The sequence below is a fragment of the Camellia sinensis genome, chromosome 3 (assembly GCF_055761805.1).
Source record: "Camellia sinensis isolate YWXY chromosome 3, ASM5576180v1, whole genome shotgun sequence".
NCBI lineage: Eukaryota > Viridiplantae > Streptophyta > Magnoliopsida > Ericales > Theaceae > Camellia > Camellia sinensis.
This window is the reverse complement of record NC_138963.1, coordinates 48188659-48205635: the sequence shown is the minus strand read 5'-3', so window position 1 is coordinate 48205635 and position 16977 is coordinate 48188659. Positions and strand designations below refer to the sequence as shown.

At 38.5% G+C, this 16977-nt stretch overlaps 1 protein-coding gene across 19 annotated transcripts in view; it reads left to right on the top strand.

Moving 5' to 3' along the window:
- Positions 1–4911: 4911 nt before the first annotated feature.
- LOC114300481 (protein PHLOEM PROTEIN 2-LIKE A1) overlaps positions 4912–16977 on the top strand; it is a 28921-nt gene continuing 16855 nt past the window's right edge. For 15 of the 19 annotated variants that reach the window (XM_082919717.1, XM_082919714.1, XM_082919713.1 and 12 more), the window contains exon 1: positions 4940–5136. The gene's annotated coding sequence lies outside the window, so the exon portion shown is untranslated. Of the gene's footprint in view, positions 5137–16977 lie in introns of all 19 variants that reach the window. The other 4 variants (XM_082919708.1, XM_082919701.1, XM_082919715.1 and 1 more) reach the window with 3 other exon arrangements.

Below are 16977 nucleotides of genomic sequence, written 5' to 3'. Positions count from 1 at the left end.
ACAAAATTACAAACTAGAATCCATGAAATACTCACCTAGGAGCTTTGATTCTCACAATCCATAACAAATTCTTGGGAAATCTTCAAGGTTTCCAAGCTTTGAGCCAAAATTGCACAATTTCTCCCCTCTCTTACTCTATGGCCGGCCTCTCTCTCTTTCACAATTGTATCCCTCAGATTTTTGAGTTCAAAAGAATGAAAGGAGAGTGTATTAAGGCCCCCACTCAACACATTATTTGAATATAAAACAATTGGGCACTTAATACACTAATTTAATCTAATTAATTTGATCCAAATCAATTTCCAATTAAATTTCACCGTAGGCTTTAAAAATTACGCTAATCACAATGGCGTAATCAATTTCGGGTTTCGTGGCCGATAAGGCCTTCAATTTAAATTCCGAAGCAGATAATCCAACAGATATTCCTACAGTGAACAGATAAAAATTCAAAACCACATATATTCATATAAATGGCACTCAAAATCATAACAAACACATAATCATATGCATAAGGAGGATAAATTAGCATAATATGGAACAGGGGTATCACACACTCTCTCTCTCTCTCTTCCTCTATTATTGGTCATCCTTTCAGCTTCGTATACGTAACATGGTGAATGAAGCCGGTCCTAGTAACATCTATGGAAATGCACCATTAGAGGAAGCAATCGATGAAATTGCACGGGAAATGGTTGTACAAACTGACCACAACTTGGTAGAAGCGTGGAACATTGCAGCAACGTATTATTTCAACAATTACTACAAAGTCCCGCGAAATACATCAATCTTGTCGGGCCGATTATGGATGCATGAGTTGTTTAACGGCCACCAGTGCCGGTTTGAAGATGCAGTCAGTATGCCCCGAGCAGTGTTCTTGTTGTTATGCGACACTTTACACGATTTTGGGTTGACAGTGCCGCAACGAGAGTATGGGGTGCCGCTCAAAGAGAATGTAGCAATTTTCATTTCTGTTTTGCAATGGTTCCAACACTCAAAAGAGACATTGTCACGCCATTTCCACGAGGTTTTGCAAGTCATGATACCAGTTACGTCAATTCATAATAGGAGTCTTGCGCTCGATCAAGTCTAATAAGGGGGCCATCCACATTCACGCTCCAAGCCGCAGTACCGGCCAATCAAGGTGACATCATGTATAAATTTTTGTGCGATGAAGTCATTCATAACATATGCAATAAAATTTTACACTTTGCAATTTTTACTTGTTTAGGACTACATTGGGGCACTGGACGGCATGTACGTTATGGCCCGTGTGTCCAATGAATATGCTTTCTCATACTACGGCCGGAAATGTGTGCCAATGCAAAATTATTGCCATTTGTGTCTTTGATTTGTGCTTCACATTTATGTACGCTGGTTGGGACGGGAGCATGCACGACAACAGGGTGTTACACTATGTCACAACCGGGCCTAAACATCGATTCCCACACCTCACGACAGGTAAGAAATTCCTGCTTCACAATGAACTTGACAAACTGTAAAAAATTAATCATAGAGGTGATGGTAACAAAAGGTTTCTTGGTACAATAAAAACCAGATTATATCGATTTTCAAATAAGAACTACAAAAATGTAGGAGTATGTGCTAACAAAAATCAAATAGAGGGTAGCCAAGTACAAACAATACATTTTTTTATTTGATCCCACATACGATTTCAAGTTTGAAATTGCTAAGGAATCTCATCATTAAATTAATAGAATATTTTTGTTATGTGAAGGGTTACTGTAATTTTTGTATTTCAATAATTAACATAAGTTAGTAAACAATAGTTTATCAATAATATATGAAGGGCAAAAGTAAAAACGAAAGTGAAAAAGTTGTAACGATTTCATAAAAATACCATTTCATATTTATAAGTTATATTGTTCTACATTTGCAGGCAAATACTACTTGGTCGATAGCGGGTACAGCAACAAGACAGAATATCTAGCCCCGTACAAGGGGTATCGCTATCACCAAAATGCCCATCGCAACCGAATACCACCGAACGAGTTCAAACGGTTCAACAAGGCACATTCGTTCTTGCGTAGTTGTATCGAGCGGACATTCGGTGCTTGGAAATCGAGGTGGGGGGGCTTTGCGAAATATGCCGAAGATAAAATTTTCCAATCAAGTGCTATTCGTATGTGCGTCGATGGATTTACATAATTTCATATGCTGGCACAATCAATCTGACACGATCATGCACAATCTCCCAGACGACGACAAGTACGTTACGCCGCAAATGCTTGACCACCCCGAATACACCCAAGTTGGCTATATCATGGAGCTAGGGGACTCAGATCCCCATATGACAACTGTAAGAGCGAATATTATATACGCACTGCGACAACAAGCGCATGATTAAGGCCGACACATTTGTTGCTATGCGTTACGCCGCAAATGCCCGACAAGTACGTTACGCTGCAAATGCCCAACCACCCCGAATACACCTAAGTTGGCGATATCATGGAGCTAGGGGACTCATATCCCCATATGACAACTGTAAGAGTAAATATTATATACACACTGCGACAACAAGCGCACGATTAAGGCCGGCGCATTTGTTGTTGTGCGCGGGTGTTATATTCGCTGTATGTTGTGTAGCACTGATGTATGTTGCTCAAAGTGATTGTATTATTATATCATTAATTACAAGGAAATAATTTGTTGTACCAAAGTCACAACAACTACAACAAATATTGCAATAAATTGTAATTGCAAAAAACAATAATAAATTGTAATTACAAAAATAATAATTACAAAAAAATCATTAAAAAAAACAAATTGTAATTAAAAAAAAATTACAAAAAATTAAATATTACAAAAAATAATAAATTGTAATTGTATTTTTAAATTTGTTACATAATCAAAATAATTAAAAAGAAAAGAAGAAAAAAAAAACATTTGCACAAGTGGGTGAAAAGAAAGTAAACAAGTACATATGGATGATCACGTGCGAACAGCAAAAAAAAAAAAAAAAAAAATGACCTATCCCTGCCCGAGTCTGGATCCTCTCCAGGCAACTCCTCCTGTCATTCCGCCTATCAAGGGTCAGGATTTGGCCACGTCACCAAGGCCAAAAGCTATGGCTCAGATCAAGTTTGGTTTTTAAAAAAAAAAAAAATTCAATTTTTTTTTTTCATTCACAGATTCATTCGAGGCCTCGAAAACCATCGAACTCTTCAGCTTCGCCACTCTGCTCTCTCCCACCTTCTTCAACCCCTTTACCACTCTCTCTCCTCACTCTCCTCTCTCGATCCCCCCTCTCCCATCCATTCACACCCCAAAAACGCCTTGATTCCAATCAATGCAAGATCAAAATCAAAAAAGCCCTAACACCAAAATCGATCAAAAAGATACTAAAAGTTATTGTTTTCGAGTCTGTAAGTTATTGTTTTCAAAAACAGCAAAATAAAGTTGTCTTCCTTGCGTCTTTTCCCTTATCAACGGTGAACATCGACGGCGGTGAACATCAAGCGAACCAGAGCTCCGACGACCGCGAACTAGAGCCATTATCATGCACAATGAAAGCAATTGAAGATATATATATATGTATATAACATCCATACATTTGTATCTATTTTGTATATATCTATGTATGCATTGGAGTTTTCTGTTTCTGATCTCCAATGAATGACCATTATCTATTTTGTATATATATATATGTATGCATGGGAGTTCTCTGCTCATTACAAATCAATTCTTCACTTCGATTGTTTTTTCCTTTTCTCGAAGATTCCTTCCACAAATAGCGCACAAAAAACTCCAGCTCTCTCATACATTACTAGCAATGTTTAATCTTCATCGATCAAGCCAAGTCCTGATCGCGAAAGTATTCAATTTTAATCAACATATATAGCAAACAAAATTGGAGAAGATTGTTGCTGTGTTGAGTTAAAAAAAAAAAATTGATTTATTTTATTTTATTTTATTTATGAAACCAAACTTGATCTGAGCCGTAGCTTTTGGCCCTGGTGACGTGGCCAAATCCTAGACCTTGACAGAAGGAATGGGCGGAGGAGTTGGCTGGAGAGGATCCGGACTCTCCTTGCCCACCCCAAATGAAAAGCAAAAAAAAAAAAAAATTATACATATATATATCTTCTGAACCACAAATGAAAAAACAATTCGTACTGGCTAAGCTGTTCGTCATTGTCAGTACCCATAGGGGGTATAGGAGTAATACAGTAATTTTGGTATTTGTTAAAATATTAAAATGCACATATTTTCGTAAAAAGTTAAAAAGTTATCTCAAATGATTATTTGTTTCCCTATTTTTTAGCCAAAAAGTGATCATCCCAAACGACCCCATATATATGTAAAAGTTACTAGTCTTAATTATATTTGCATGTGAAATTTACCCTTTATATATTGCTTTACTATTGGTCGGTGATATCATATGTCAATAATGACGTAATATCACTATTATATGAAATTTTTACTCAAATTTTGTAAAAAATTAATTTATCTTACTATTATATAATTTAGTTTAAGTCTTAAATATATAATTTTTTTACATTGTTTGTGATATACTAATTATACACAATACTTTCTCTTCGATTTTAATTAAAATTAATTATAAAATTTTATGTGAAATATTTTTGTAGTAATTTATTTAAATTTTTATACTTAATATTAATTTAAAAATTATTATTATCTTTTTATCGTTGATTATGAAAAAAAAAAATTAATAAACAATCTTCCGATCACACTATGTTTGGTAGAACTGTGGGAAAATGCTTATAGCTTATGCCTTAACAACTTATAGCTTATTTGACTTACAAAGAGCTATAAGCTGCATTGTTAAATTAAACCAAACACATCAAAATAGTTTAAATTAAGCTAAAAGCTGAAATAAACTGCACCAAACTGGGCCTATACTTCCAATCCCTCAATCCACCCACGGGCTTTAAGAATTTTACAATGGCAATAATCTGAATTTTTTTTTTAAAATTTAAAATACGATTTAATTTCTGCATTCTTTGCGGTTTTCTTTTTCAATCCTCTTAAGAGAGCTCACGTACGGCGGAGCTTGGTGGCCCTGATCCCCAGCTCCACCAGCCATCCGCTATCGCAGTGCGTCGATAACAGATTTATGTTTGTGAAACAAAATTGGCACAAAGCGACAGAGTAAAGGTATTCTCTCTATCTCTCTCTCTACCTTCCTATCTCACTCTGTGTGTTTCTCTCTCTGATTTTAGCTTTATTTCCCTCTTTCCCCTCTCTTTTATCCTTTGATCTTGCTTTGTTTCCTGTAGTTTACTTCCTAGAGACCATGGATGTTATATTTCTTCATTAATGCTGTATTTGGTTGGGATTTGGTGAGAGATTTGGAAAGAGAAATAAAAAAAAAATGTGAAATGTGATAAAATATAATTTCATACCCTTTTTCCCTTATTTTTTTTTCAAATCCCTACCTAAATCCCTTAACCAAACACAGCTTAAGGGATAATATTTCTAGTGTATAAATGGGGAATTTAGAGTGTCAAAGCCAGGGTTTTGTCTATCTTTTAGTTTGATAATCTACAGATTTTGAGTTTGTGCTTCTTGGACAATGTGGATGCCTTTTCTTTTTCTTTTTTTTTTTTCTCTTTTTTTTTGATTTGTTGAGGATTTGTATAGTTGCTATCTGAAGATTCTTTTAAATGGATTAATGCTCTAGTCTTTATAATGCTAAATAGTGGTGGTGCAAATGCGATTTATAATTTTATATTAAAATTTGGGATACTTTTATATTAATTTTTTGGATGGGTTGATGAATGAGTAGAACTTTTTATCATTATATATTTGTTTTTTGAGGTTAAGATTTTATTCAAAGCACAAAACAAGTACGAAGAGCAAGGGTCAAAACCCAAACCCAAACTTACAGTCTAAAATTACAGGGAAAAAAGTGACCCAGTAAACTAGCAATGCACTTGAAGGATCGAAGGAGAAACATCCGAATCCTAGCTCGTTTGCCAATTAATAAAGGAGTTCTTCACATACCTCAAAGAACATAGCCTAGCTCTAATTTCTGTAATAGCCTAGGCAAGAATAACATCTGAATGATTGTTAACCTGCCTAAACACTCCCATTCCTTTCAACCCAGATTTGGTGTACAACACAAGCTAAGGATAGTTTATGGGCTATACTTTTAGTTAGAGTTTGGCTCGCTAGAATGAAGTGGAATGGAATGATCATTCCATCAAAATTTTCTTTCCCATGTTTGGTTAGACTGAAAAAACTGTAAGAATTTATGTATTATTGATTGATGTCTTGATTGATAGATTACAAGATTCATTAATTACAATTCCTATACAATCTATATATAGAAGAAAATGTGGTAGTAGGTGTAGTGGAGGTGATAGTGGGTTAGGTGAAGTGGAGTGTGTAGTGGAGTAGAGGTAGGTGAAGTGGAGTGTGTAGTGGAGTAGGTGAAGGTAAAGATGGGAAATTCTAACAGCCCCCCGCAAACTCAAGGAGGAGAGAAACTAACCAACTTGAGTTTGGAGAGAGTAACAAAACAAGAAAATACATAAAAATAAAAAAGGATAGGAGACACTGTATGGTCGTGTCAGACCGTTGGTGAAGACACTGTATGGGGTGTCATAACGTTGTAGAGGACACTGTATGGTGGTGTCAGACCGATGTAGAAGACAGTTTATGGGGTCATGTCGGACCGTTGTAGAAGACAATGTTGTGACAGTTTACGGAGTCTTGCTGGACCCTTGTAGAAACTAACCGGAATCAATGTCGGGACAGTTTACAGAGTCTTGTCGGACCCATAAAGGAGCTAACCGGAATCAATGTCGGGACAGTTTACAGAGTCTTGTCGGACTCTTAAAAAGTTGCACCCTCAAAAGGTGTGCCCAATTTTGTCAAAAGGCGTGCCATCAAAAGGCGTGCCCAATTCATCAAAAGGCGTGCCATCAAAAGGCGTGCCATCAAAAGGCGTGTCCACTTTGTCAAAAGATGTGCCATGAAAAGGCGTGCCAGTTTGTCGGGCGGCAAGAGGCGCGCGATACGCGTGGCTGCCTCGGCTATTTAACCAAGACGAAGGCTGAGGCTGAGGCATACCATTCTGAAACCTCTGAAACCAACCCTTCGCTGAAAAAACTCTGCCTCTGCGGAGAGAGAAACTGTGGAACACTTTGTTGCCATTCTGTCACCAACCCTTCCGAACATTACCAGTCTGAAATTGCTATTTCGCTGAAACACTTAGCAACCCAAAAACATGGCCTCTTCTTCCCGTCCAGCTACCCAGAACCTGCTCACGCTCTTTCCAGAACTGAACGAGCCCACAAGAGAAATAACTGGTGCGGTGACCAGTGAACCTCAACCAAACACCTCTGGTTTTGCTCCATTGAACTTTCCGATGCGGTCGGTGGAGCAAAAAATGGCGGTGCAAACTGATATTGAGGCTAATCAGTATACTCTGAAGTCATGCGTGGAAACCATGACGGCGGTCACAAATTTGTCGAACCGGCTGCAGAGTAGGACAAATGAGGTGCAGCATTTAAATTCCCAGCTGGCTCTGCTCCAACGCATGTATAAGGATGCGCGAGCAGAGATAAGTGTGCTGAAAGCAGAAAATAAGGAGCTGAAGCGGAAGGCCACTGTCATGTTCCGATTTGGAGGTCCGCCGTATGCTGCAGTGGAGGAGTATGGAGGAGTGAACGTGCTCGGCGGCGTAGGAAACACGGAGGCAGCACCGTCAAGGGCCGCCCAGGACGGAGGAAAGAAGAAGAGATCTGCAGCAGAGTAGAGAAGAAAAATCCCACTGTGGGTGTTGGGTGTGTTATGGTGGTTTTTTTTTTTTTTTTTTTTTTTCTCGTGTAAAATTATGATCGGGGTTGATCCTGACATGAATAAAATAAGTGTGTTTGGCAAACTCGAATGGTAGGTGTGGTAAGGCAGAAAAATCAACTGGAATGAATTTTTTTTTTTTTTTTTTTTTTTTTTTGGGAAAATAATAATAATAATAATAATAATAATAATAATAATAATAATAATAATATTAATATGGAAATCATGGAGTGGGCGGTGGTACAAAAATATTGTGTAGAAAAAGAGGGAGATGGTGGAAAAGAGAGGCCACTCATGTTATTAAAATAAATTAAGGAATTAAAAAAAGTGATATTGGTTTTGTTTTCAAAAAGATGGATTAAAATAAATATAAAAAAAGAAAAAGAAAGTGGAGACCATGATGAAAGGTGGGAACAAGTGTGCTGGTGCTGTGTTGTAATGGTCAGAAAGAGAGATAAGAAAATAAAATAAAATAAATGGAATCGTCTTACGCCATAATTTAGGGGAATGGCCATTCCATAAGAAAGCCTAAGGAATTGCCATTCCATTCCATTCCTTCTCACTCCAATGAACCAAATAGAGTGTATTAAGAGAATGATTAGAGCAATTGATCCTACACCATTGAAACTCATCACTTCAGCACAAGATACCTCTGCTGGACTGGTTAATACTCAAAAGTTGCTTCCAGATGCTCTGACCATATGCTCACTCAAAGAATAAATGGTTATGACTTTCATTTGCTGCATTACACAGTAGACAGGAGGGACCTAGTTGCATACCCCATCTTAGCAATCTGTCTCTGGTAGATAATATTTGAAGACAAACCAACCAAAGAATGAAAGACCATTTTGGTATTGCTCTTTTAAACAAAATGATGTTATGCCATGAAGCAGTAGGTTTTTTAGCTCCTTTAACAATTTTGGGTAGTTATTAGATGTGATAATTATTGAATGCAGAGAGCATTTTTTGAAAAGCAAAAAATGTGACAGCATTCACACCAAATAAGGTATTTGCTTTATATAATAAGACGGATGGCAACATTCACGCCAAATGAGATAGAATATATTGTTTTGAACATGTTTTGGAAAATTGTTCATTTTTGTTGTTTTGGGTGAACCGCCCAAGCACTAAGTCAAAACTGCTTGAATAAATCTACTGACCCGCTGGCTATGAAGCACGGATACTTCAAAAGGGGTGACGTATCCGTATCGGATACTTATCGGATACCGATACTCCTCGGATACTCGCGGATACGTATCAGATACTTCTTAAAAGTATCAGATACTTCTTAATTAATTTTTTATTAATTTTGAAGTATCGGATACTTAATTTTGAAGTATCGGATACTCGAAGTTATATATTACTTATAATATTTTGTTTAGTTCTTTGATAAGAGGAATATAGTGAGAGTTAAAGTAATAGAATTTATCCTTGTTGTCTCTCTCACTTCTCTCTCAATTTTTCACTCTCTCACGTTTCTTCTCTCTGCTCTCATTCTTTTTTTGGTGTTGGCATGTAAGGATGATGTTTAATTTGCATTTGCATTTGCTTTTGCTTTTGCTTTTGCTTTTGCTTTTGCTTTTGCTTTTAGTTTTGGATGTTTTATGAATGTTTGAGCACTTTTAGGTTAATAGGAATCCCTCTCCTTATTTATTAATTTACTTTAAGTTTTATTTTCATGCATATTACATTATTAAAATTATATAAAAAAAAAAATTATGAATGTATCCCCGCTGTACCCGTATCGTAGTTTTTCAAATTTTGACATATCGCCATATTCACATCCCCATATCACCATATTCGTATCCGTGTTTCCTAGGCTATCATTGATGACTTAAAAAAGTATATTTGCTGAAATTTTTATTTAAGAATGGTTTTTTGACTTTAGCTAAGGTCTTGTGATATTCAATGATGAAGGGGTACAAGTTGAAGCTATTGACCTTGAAGACTCTTAGTTTTATAGGAATCTTTCTTCTTTATCAAGTTGTCTTTTGCTTTAGGTTTTATTTTTATGCATACTGCATTACTAAAAATTATTAAAATAATATTTTTTACGAACGTATCCCCGCCGTACCCGTATCCTAGTTTTTCAAATTTTATCGTATCGCCGTATCCGTATCGTATCGTATCCGTATCCCGTATCCGTATCCGTGCTTCCTAGGTGAACTGCGGTTTGGTGGTGGGTGAAAAAACTCAATCATCAATTGGTGGTTCGGTTGAGATTTCCTCTCCAACCCCGCTCCACACCCACTCTTGCACCCCCTAATTGGATTGGTTCGGATTTTGATTGTTTTCTAATCGACCGGACTTGGATTATGCCAAATTTGAGCTGAATCTGGTCCGCCAACAGGCCTAATTGAACACTTTCGCAAGAATTGTCCTCAGGTGCAAGGTTGTCGTGCCTTTTCTTTCCAGCTTTTTACTGGGTTGGATCTTAAAAACCAGCAAATGTAAGAGCAAGCTAGTTCTATTACTTTTTTAACAAGTACAGCTACAAGTAAGGATCACAAGGCATTTGCTCATTCTTTTCCTTCTTGGGTATTGTAGTTTTATCAATTTTTTCCAAAACCAGTTGTTTGCAGAAGGAACAAGGATGAGAACACCAAGTATATACGGATCAAGCAGAAGAAGATCAGAAACATTAGTAGGTCAAAGAGTACTGAATTCCATTCAATCATGTGGTTGATCAGCAAGTAGAATTTAGCATGCAGTGAATTTAGCACCGATCATTCATTGCATTTTTGTAAGACGCGAGATTTGTAGTTTTATTTTTTATTTTAATATTTGCAGTAGCCCATAAATACTAAGCTTATTGTTATTAGAAGACACCTTTGATATTAAGAATAATATTGAATTGTGAGTTTTGGCTATTTGATTTATTTATTTTTTATATTTTTATTTTTTCATTGCTTGTTATTTTTCCTTTACCATCTGCCATCAAGGACCTTACAACTCCTGACTTCAGCACAATCAAATCATTCACTCTAGTTTCAATAATAACAGCAGAAAGGGAAAAAAAAAATACATTTCATATGGCAATTTGGCATGTCAAAGCCGAAGGTTAACTTCAATTGCATACTATATATATGCTACAAAACAATTTGTATGGCTATCTGTTGGAGAGTAAACTTGAATCCTCAAGTATACTCCAGAAGCAGCTTGAAAATGGTAGAAGACAACCGACCAGAAGTTTGAAGAAGATAATGAAGCTTCTTGGAAGCTACCACCGACCATGAGCTGGAACCAGGTAAGAAGCTTAACACTTAAGCTATGGAATTCAACACGGTTTGTACCCGGAAACAAACCTATAAATAGATGATGATAGTTTGTTGTATAGATATCAATCACACAATCAAGAAACACATAACAGGTTTGAGAGATAGAGAGGTGGGAGATAAAAACCCACAAAATTGTATTTGCTATTCTTTTGTTTGAAATAAAATTTATTCAATTGGTTGTGTGTGAGACATCACAAATTCATACAAAATATATAGAAGCCCACCATTAGTGGTATTAGAGCCTAGGAGGCTGAATTTTGAAAAAACAGAGACAAAATAGAGCAATTTTCAGAATTGCCTATAAATAAAAGTTGTTGAAATCAACTATTGATCATACCACGTTGAAGGTCTCGTCGAGATGATCATGTAGGAAAAAGTCGCGTCAAAAACCGAGCACGGAGGACGCCATACACTCTCTCCACACGTCGAGAGATGCCACCACCACGCGCAGGTGATGCGCCCCATGCGCCCACGCGAATTTAGAAGAAGACGACATGTGAGGCTGATGTCTCACGCCTGACATCAGCAAGTCCCAAGCGCAACTGAGCCGTGCCGCCGTACGAGCTGAGCGCCGACTAAGCCGTTGATGTCATTTGACGTCAACCTAACGCAAGGAATCCAAAGGTTTTATCCGCTTCTTCGCGTGTCACTTTTTTCCAGTAGATCTGAACCGTTAGATTTATTTTGGCTAAATCTAAACCATCTAGAATTCGATCACAATGATACAATAGTGTTTTCCAACTATTTAGACCATTCCAGACTCATCCGTAGGGTCAGATTTTGGAAATTCAATTTTTTAAAATATTTGAAGATTAAAGCAAGTTATCTGATGGCATCCACAAAAAACTTCTTCCAACCTCGGTTTCCGAAACTAGACAAAGGCAATTATAAGCAGTGTAGTATATAGATGAGGGTACTCCTATCATCCTAAGATTTATGGGATTCGGTGGGGCACGGATATGATGAACTAGCGTCCAAAGAAAATGAAGAAAATTTGACAGAAGCTCAGAAGACCGCACTTAAAGATTGAAAGACAAAAGACAAGAAAGCCTTATATTTGTTAAAATGTACCAAAACCTACCACTACACCTACTCCACCCACTTCACCTACTCTCCACCTACTCTTCACCTACTTCTCACCTACTACACACTCACCATCTCCTATATATAGGAATCAATGTAAACACAACAAAATATCAATCAATAATACATCTATTTCTTACATGGTATCAGAGCAAGGTTAACAACCTAGTCATTCTGCTTCACCGGCAGGCGGCAGCCTCGCCTTGGCCGCCCGCCGGACCTCTACACATACCTTCCCATCGTTGCCCTTGACCTCTCATTTTCATAGCCAAATCTCCTACAAATACAGAAAGATCTGAACCAGTATCCACACGCCTATCACCTGTGCTGAAGCCTGCCCAATTTAGGCGGAAGAGAAAACCTCACCGGTGTGAGCGAAGCAGCTGTTGACGTAGCATTCGTGCATCCATTGTTGCAGGTCACCGATCCAGATCATCCTCTTCTCTTCACTAGAAACTCACTCGCTGCAAGCCTCGCCGGAGTCGCTGCTGCCGATGCCTCTATTGGTCCCTCGCCCTCATCCTTTTTCCACCGCCACTGCCTTACCTCATCTTCGACGACATCGACAAATACTCCGTCGACGACATCGCCATCCGAGGCTTCAACCCGACGTTACTCTCCCTGATATCAAAGGAATTTGTGCTCTCTGTCGCCGCCGATGGTCGCAGTCCCTCCATCGTCGCCGATGTCGTCTTCGATCTCCCTCCTCCGCCGTTGCACTCAAGAGGGTGTTCGAGCAGGAGTGAAGGCAGCTTCCATTGCTTATGTTGCCAGTGCCGTGCCTACTTTGGTTGCTGTTCGTGTGATTCCTTGGGCAAAGGCAAACCTCAATTATACAGTTCAGGCACTCATCATATCTGCTGCATCCATTGCTGCATACTTCATCACCGCTGACAAAACCATCCTGGAATGTGCAAGGAGGAATGCACTTTATGAAGCACAGTATGATAACTCATCGACCTGAGATTGTTGTTCTGATACAGTGCTACTGCTATTCCCCTCCTGTAAACACGTGACGTCCGACACATGTCGGTCTGGCCAAAGAATGCCTTGAACATCTCATCAGGATCAAAATCCTCACATGGGACTTGACCCTCTTCTCTCTCTCTCCACTTTATCACATGAGTTTTGTCCCCCTCTTTTCATTTCTTTTTATTACTATTATCTACCCACTCTTCTTTTCTTTAAACATAAAACCCTCTCTCATATCAGACCCACTTTAATCATATCCACCACTATTCACCTATCTTTATCTCTTTTCTCTACAACTCTCACCCGCGCACATGCTTTCCTCCTTAATATATTATTATTATTATTATTATTATTATTATAAAACCAACAAAAAAATAAAATAAATAAAATAAAATAAAATCAATAAATAAATAAATCTATATATATATATATCTATACACCGCACACCGTTGCGGCTTTCACATATATTCTTATTATTTATTTCTTTATTTTTTTTCTTTCACATTATTTTTAATCTTTTTCAAATTCCTTTCATACCATATAGCTTTGCACACCAAACCAAATTTTATTCATCTCAGGGCTCAACCCCGATCACAATTTTACACACAAAAAAAAAAAAAAAAAAAAAAACAACCAAAACACAACACCCGAAGATTTGTTTTCTTTTCTGCAACCGGCCACCCACCGACCTCACTTCTTCGCCTATTCCGCCGGTCTCTTCTTCTTGCCTCCGTCCTGAGCGGCCCTTGCCGGTGTTGCCTCCGTGTTTCCCCCTCCACTGGGCACGATCACTACTCCCTGCTCCTCCACTGCCGCATATGGCGGACCTCCAAATCGGAACATCACGGTGGCCTTCCGCTTTAGCTCCTTATTTTCCACCTTTAGCACACTTATCTCTGCTCGCGCATCCTTATATATGCGTTGGAGCAGAGCCAGTTGGGCGTTTAACTGCTGCACCTCATTTGTCCTACTCTGCAGCCGGTGCGACAGGTTTGTGACCGCCGTCATGGTCTCTACACATGACTTCAAAGTATACTGATTGGCCTCAATATCAGTTTGCACCGCCATTTTTTGCTCCACCGACCGCATCGGAAAGTTCAACGGAGCAAAACCAGAGGCGCTTGGTTGAGGTTCACTGGCCACCGCACCAGTTATCTCTCTTGTTGACTCGTTGAGGTCGGGAAAGAGAGTGAGCAGACCACGGGACGAAGAGGCCATATTCTGGGTAGCTGAATGGGAAGACGAGGCCATGTTATGGGTTGCTGAGTGTTTCAGAGAAGGGTTGGTTACAGAATGGCAACAGAGTGTTCCAGAATCTCTTTCTCAGAAACGGAAGAGTTTTTTCAAACGATTTTCGGCGGTTTCAGACTGGTTTGCACAGCCTCCGCCTCAACCTTGGTTAAATAGCCGAGGCAGACACGCGCATCATGCGCCTCTCGGCGCTCGCCGACAACATGGGCGCTCTTTTTGATAGGCACGCCTTTTGATGGCACGCCTTTTTATGGATTGGGCACGCCTTTTGATGGCACGCCTTTTGAAAAATTGGGCACACCTTTTGAGGGTGCGACTTTTTAGGGGTCTGACAAGACTCTGTAAACTGTCCCGACATTGATTCCGGTTAGCTCCTTTATGGGTCCGACAAGATTCAGTAAACTGTCCCGACATTGATTCCGGTTAGTTCCTTCATGGGTCCGACAAGACTCTGTAAACTGTCCCGACATTGATTCCGGTTAGTTTCTACAAGGGTCCAGCAAGACTCCGTAAACTGTCACAACAACTGTCACAACATTGTCTGCTACAACGGTCCGATATGACCCCATAAACTGTCTTCTACATCGGTCCAACACGAGCCAGTGTCTTCTACATCGGTCTGCCATAACCATACAGTCTTCTACAACGGTCTGACACGACCATACAGTGTCTCCTATCCATTTTTTATTTTTCAGATTATTTTCTTGTTTTGTTAGTCTCTCCAAACTCAAGTTGGTTAGTTCCTATCCCCCTTGAGTTTGCGGGGGGCTGCTAAAATGTACCAAAACCTACCACTACACCTACTCCACCCACTTCACCTACTCTCCACCTACTCCTCACCTACTCCTCACCTACTACACACTCACCATCTCCTATATATAGGAATCAATGTAAACACAACAAAATATCAATCAATAATACATCTATTTCTTACAATATTTGATATATCAAAGCATAGATCCAACTACTTTCGAAAAGATCTCCGCTGCAAGCACATCAAAAGAAGCATGGGAAACTCTTCAAAAGGCAAACTGAAGAAATGAGAAAACCACAAGGATTCGACTCCAAGTCTTATTAGGAGAATTCAAATTATTGCAAATGAAGGACAATGAGTCGATTTCTGAATACTTTACCCGAACCTTGACTACTGTTAATCAAGCTAAAAGACTCGGTGACAAGATTGAAGAAATTCGAGTTATTGAAAAGATACGTAGATCACTTAGTTCGAAATTCGAACATGTGGTTGTTGCCATTGAAGAATCAAAGAATTTTAACGACTTGACAATCGATGAATTGCAAGCATCGTTGGAAATTCACGAGCAAAGAATCAATAAGAAGACTGCATCAAGTTCCCTTAAGCAAGCACTCCAAACAAAGCTTTCGATAAAAGGAAGAAGGGAAACCTCAAATCAACAAGGAAGAGGAAGATATCCCCCGTATAATAGTACAAGACGTCCACAACAACATCGTCCACAACAACAGGATTATGGAGATTGCTGAACACCAACAATAAACAGTCAAAGGTCGAGGAAGAGGTCGATACATAAGACTACAAAGGTATGACAAATCTCAGATTCAATGTCATGTTTGTCAAAAATTTGGACATTATGCTACAGAATGTTGGTATCGAAATACCAACAATGAAGAAAATGAAGTCAATTACTGTGAAGTTAAACAAGATTCTGCCATCCTACTGACATATAATGATAGTGGTGAAGCAAATTAGAACAGCTTATCATACCATGAATTTGGTACCAGCAATCATATGTGCGGTAAGAGAGAATTGTTCGCAACACTCGACGAAAGTTAGAAAGGCGAAGTCACCTTTGGAGATTCAACAAAGAGACCCATGAAAGGCAAAGGAACTATCGGCATTAAGTTGAAGAATGGAGAACAACAATATATCGGCAATGTTTATTATGTGCCAGATTTAAAGAGTAACATTCTGAGTTTAAGTCAGTTATTCGAGAAAGGCTACAATATCCACACAAGAGAGTTGGGATTATCCATTTGCAATCAACAAAACAGATTGATCACGCATGTAGACATGACCAAGAATCACATGTTTCCTCTTTATTTACAAGCTAGCAATGCCATTCAATCCATTTGTTACAAGGCCAAAATCGTAGATGACACTACATTGTGGTATCTTAGATTTGGTCACTTGAACTTTTAAGGATTGAACATTATGTCAAAGAAAAACATGATGACAGGGTTACCATGGATCAAGCTTCCGCTAAAGAAATGTGAAGGATATCTCATCTACAAACAACACCGAAAGAGCTTTGGAGATGGAAGAATAAATAGAGCAACCCAATCTCTCCAGTTGGTCCACACAGATGTATATGGTCCAATACAACCCATGACACTCGGTGGAAACAGGTATTTTCTTACTTTCACTGATGATTTTACTGGCAAGACATGGGTGTATATCATGAAAACGAAAAGTGAAGTTTTTCAAAAATTTAAGAAATTCAATCCTTAGTTGAAAAACATAGTGGACATTTCATCAAGACGATGAGATTTGATTGTGGAGGAGAATATACCTCAAAGGAATTTGAAAGATTTTGCAAAGAAAATGGGATTATTCATCAACATACTATCCCAT